Below are 4,670 nucleotides of genomic sequence, written 5' to 3'. Positions count from 1 at the left end.
AAATGTTTGCAGCATAAGCTTCGGGCTGCTCAATTGCTCCAGGTTGCTGCATGGAAGGGCAAAGGTCTGTATGGTGGTCAGTAGAGGAGCACAAACCACAGACCCTTGCAACAGGTACAGATTTCTGGTTCAAGGCCAGCTGGGTTACCAAGTTAACCAATGCATCCAGTTTGCCTTCAAGCTTCTTAGTTTCAGATGATGCAGCTGAGTTTGTAGCTACCTCATGCACTCCTCTAATGACTATAGCATCATTTCTGGCGCTAAACTGCTGGGAGTTGAAAGCCATCTTCTCAATTAAATTTCTGGCTTCAGCAGGAGTCATGTCTCCAAGGGCTCCACCACTGGCAGCATCTATCATACTTCTCTCCATATTACTGAGTCCTTCATAAAAATATTGGAGAAGCAGCTGCTCTGAAATCTGATGGTGAGGGCAACTGGCACATAGTTTTTTAAATCTCTCCCAGTACTCATACAGGCTCTCTCCACTGAGTTGTCTAATACCTGAGATATCCTTCCTGATGGCTGTGGTCCTAGAAGCAGGGAAAATTTTTTCTAAGAATACTCTCTTAAGGTCATCCCAGCTCGTGATGGACCGTGGAGTAAGGTAATACAACCAGTCCTTTGCCACTCCCTCTAAAGAATGAGGAAAAGCCTTCAGAAATATATGATCCTCTTGGACATCTGGGGGTTTCATGGTGGAGCAGACAATATGAAATTCCTTCAAATGTTTGTGCGGGTCTTCACCTGCAAGGCCATGAAACTTTGGAAGCAAATGAATCAGTCCAGTTTTAAGAACATATGGAACATCCTCATCAGGGTATTGGATGCACAAGCTTTCGTAGGTGAAATCAGGTGCAGCCATTTCCCTTAGAGTCCTCTCACGGGGTGGAGGTTGTGCCATGTTCTCAAAATGTGCAAAATCAGAATGCTCAGAATCAGAATGCTCAAAATTATAATGTTCAAGATCAGGATGTTCAAAATCACCAATAACAGAATGCACAGATTCACCAGTGATGGAATGCTCAGAATGATCAAAAGGTATAAAATGATGCCTAACTAATCTATGAAATGTCCTATCTATCTCAGGATCAAAGGGTTGTAAGTCAGATGGATTGCCTCTAGTCATACACTACATTCAGCATACACAACTAGTTGCCTTGTCATGTAAATAAAGGTGTAGGATTGAACTACAGCTACCCTCAAATGATTTCCAAATGACTTGAACTTTTGTGAGCAACCTTATAAAATGATGAGAAGATAGCACAAAAAATTTCAGACAAAAATTCAAAGTCTAACTATAGAAGCTAAAAATAGTAGGTTAAGAAAAATAAGTGAATCAAACTTGAAAAATAAAAAACTTTTGACAGAATCACTTTTTTTGGATGATGGAGACCTCAGCCGGCCGGCTGCCACGGCGTAGGAAATTTTTTTCTACCCCAAATACATATATAATAATTGCGATTCTGATAACCGGAGCAAAAGTTATGGCCGTTTGAAGTTTTGACAAACACAAAATTTGCTACTTTTTTGGAACTTTCAAATCTGACTAAACTAAAGGCTCTAGCTATTTTTCCCACAAAATATGGATTAAAAGAAGTTACCACAAAAAAATTCAGACAAAAATAACAACCCTAGCTACTAAAATAAAAAATCACAAATAATTCAGCATGGGTGGTCGCTAAAATCTGTGCTACATGATTTCTACTACTACTCTGGTTTGCCGCAAGCAAAAAAATGGTCGCTAAGTCCGTCGCAAAACACTATTCACAGCAAAACACCCAAAACTGAAACAGGGGAAACGCTTAATAGAAAAACTGAAACTGAACACACACTAAACAAATACCAAGACACTAAACAACACTAACACACATACTAACACAATACTAACAATTAAACATAGAACACGAAAAAATTAAACACACAACGCTAGCTATTATGAACCTTTGGACACTGCTCCCCGGCAACGGCGCCAAATTTGATCGAGGCCGTACCCGAATCAAATAAACATGAAAATGCAGTAACTAGGAAGTGATCCTAGGTCGTTTCCCAACGAGCAATGACAAACCAAATGTTCATAATATACTTGCGCAGTAACAGTAACGTTGGGGGGGTTTGTTTGTTTTGTGATTAAAGAGCAGAACAAGTAAACTGGAATATGAAACTACTAATATTAAAAATGGGTTGTTTCCTCTAATTCAGAAGCCATTCTCTTATCCTGGGTTATGGAGAATTTGTCCCTAACAGTCAACCACTTAATCCAACCCTATTTCAATTTACTAAGCGAAAATGAACTTAGGGTTACGTGATTAGGCACCACATACACCAGTTAGCCCTTCGTCCATTAAGCATGAACGCAAGTTAGGCTCAGAGGCAATTAATCGAACACGAAGCGTGCACTGATTAATGTTCACGAATTTGGGATAACTGGTGAAGGGAAAACTGCTAGGAAACCACATTACAAACGAAACCTCAAAGAGAGTTGGGCTTCGTCCTCAAAAGGAAACAACGCCAGAAAAACTAGCCTTCCATAGATTCAAACAGAAAACGCAAATGAAACATGAAGCAGAAACGTAAATGAACAGAAACGTAAATGAACAGAAATGTAAATGAGACAGAAACGTAAATGAAAGTAGAAGAAGAAGCAATAACGAAATTGTAATTAGAAGCAAAAAATAGAAAATTGCATTAAGAACGAAAACAGTAGCCTTAGAACAAAAAAACGTAAAAACCTAAAACAAAAGCTCTGAATAATAAAATAGCATAACAGAATAGCCTTGCACGAATCCCAAGACTGCTATTTAAAAAGAGTCACTCAAAGTCACTGGGCCCTATTACAATACTCTGGCCCAAAACAAAATAAACACTGAACAACATAAAATAAAATTGCGAAATTTCCTAATTAGAAATTAACTAAGGTAAGCGCTGCTTTATTTGCCCTCTTCAAGTCTACAACCAAAATCCGGATTAAGCCCAATGTTTCATTAATTCCTGAAATTAGATTAAAAACATCAAATTAGCTAAATGAGCCCAAATAATAAAACTGCCTAATTAATTGACAATTAAGACCAATTAGTAATTAAAATGGTGCAAAAAGGGTTTAGAAAATAGAATAAAATGATGGCACATCAGGGTGCATAGAATGAATTGAAAGATTCGATTTCGGGAACTTACCGGTTGAAGACTGAAGAACGACGAAAAACGAACGAAGAACGGTGAAGAACGATGAAGAATTTCCACAAAATTGCTTACGGAAGCACTTCGACTCGATTTTTCTTCACGAAAATGTGTTTTTTGCCCAAAATAGCCGAAATGCATAGCTTAGGGGTCTTGAACATTTTGAAACAGTCCCCCCCTCCCCTATTTATAGGGAAAAAGGGAGGTGTTTGCCGCCCAGAGGCTTCTTGAGGAAAATTTCTAAGCACACCTCAATTACTAAGTCTACCCCCCATTTCGTACTTTATGGAAAAGTTACGGAAGCCTTACGGAAGTGTTTTGGATTTGATTTTCATCTTTGTTTCTCTTCCCTTTCACCAATGTTAAGTGAAATATGCTTACCCAAGGTTTTCAGAAATTTTACCGAAGCATTACGGAAGCCACGGAAGCCCCGGAAACCATTTTTCAACAACGTGGAGGAGCTTGCCACCCAGTTGCTTCCTTCTTAAGCAACCCAACTTCCAAAATGTTCTAGAAGGGCCTAGATTCAAATTGCTATTTACACCCCTATCTTGATAAGTTCCCCCCCCCCCATTTTTGTGTTTTTGGCCGTTTTCTTTTCGAAATCTCATGAAACTTTACGGATTCCACCGTGATGAGTGCTAAGCCTTCCGAAGCGATCAACAATGGTCCTCGGATGAAATTAGAGTGTAACATTTTATTTACACACACCCCACTTTGCTAAATACACTCCCATTTTCATGTTTTTGACCGGTTTCTTCTCGAAACATCTCGAAACTTTACGGATTCCACAACGATGGGTGTTAAACATTTTGAGGTGGTCAAGCGAAAGTCGCATGCCAACAAACAATGGTCCCCGGACGAAATTAGGGTATGACAGTTGCCCCTCTTTACTTATCTTTTATTGGAGATAAAAGCGAAGTAAAGATAAGACACTAATTTCGTTCGAGCGGAACATCATTCGGCCGACCAATATCCCAACTAGCAGGACCTGTCATTCAAAAAGAAAAGAAAAGGCAACAGAAGCGTCAACAAAACTTCAGTGTCTTGAAAGCGATAAAATGGGATAACGACGACGTTTCCACACGCTATCGAACTTGATCGTCCCTGCCCAGCAAGAAGAATCTTGTGCATCATCGGGCTTGAATTTCTCTGGACGAAGAGAGAAAACACCTACAAAAATTTTGAAAATAATCAGAATCGGACGACCAACATCATCCTGATACCGTCGAACTCATTCACCTTGGTTGACGAAAGGTGCGGACGACCATAAGGTATCTCTGCCTGCCACCTGACTCGCTGTCCTTGGATGACAAATGGTTTAGAAGACGACGTTAGTCTCTGCGCGTCAACGGGCTCGTTTGCCCCTGGTTGAAGAAAGGTGTGGATAACCATACGGTACCCCCACCTGCCACCTGACTTCCTAGGTCAGGGTTAACAGAAATCATTTGTACGGATAACCGCTTGGGTATCTCCACATGTCACCTGACTTCATG

General features: G+C 40.0%; 1 non-coding gene across 1 annotated transcript; it reads left to right on the top strand.

Annotated features, from left to right (window-relative positions):
- Nucleotides 1-416: 416 nt before the first annotated feature.
- LOC113001503 (small nucleolar RNA R71) lies at nucleotides 417-523 on the top strand. The gene has a single exon (XR_003266898.1). It is a non-coding gene; the product is annotated as a small nucleolar RNA R71 (small nucleolar RNA).
- Nucleotides 524-4,670: the final 4,147 nt, after the last annotated feature.

The sequence above is a fragment of the Glycine max genome, chromosome 4 (genome assembly GCF_000004515.6).
Source record: "Glycine max cultivar Williams 82 chromosome 4, Glycine_max_v4.0, whole genome shotgun sequence".
In the NCBI taxonomy this organism is placed as follows: domain Eukaryota; kingdom Viridiplantae; phylum Streptophyta; class Magnoliopsida; order Fabales; family Fabaceae; genus Glycine; species Glycine max.
The sequence above is the reverse complement of the archived record's forward strand: the minus strand, read 5'-3'. Positions and strand labels throughout refer to the sequence as shown.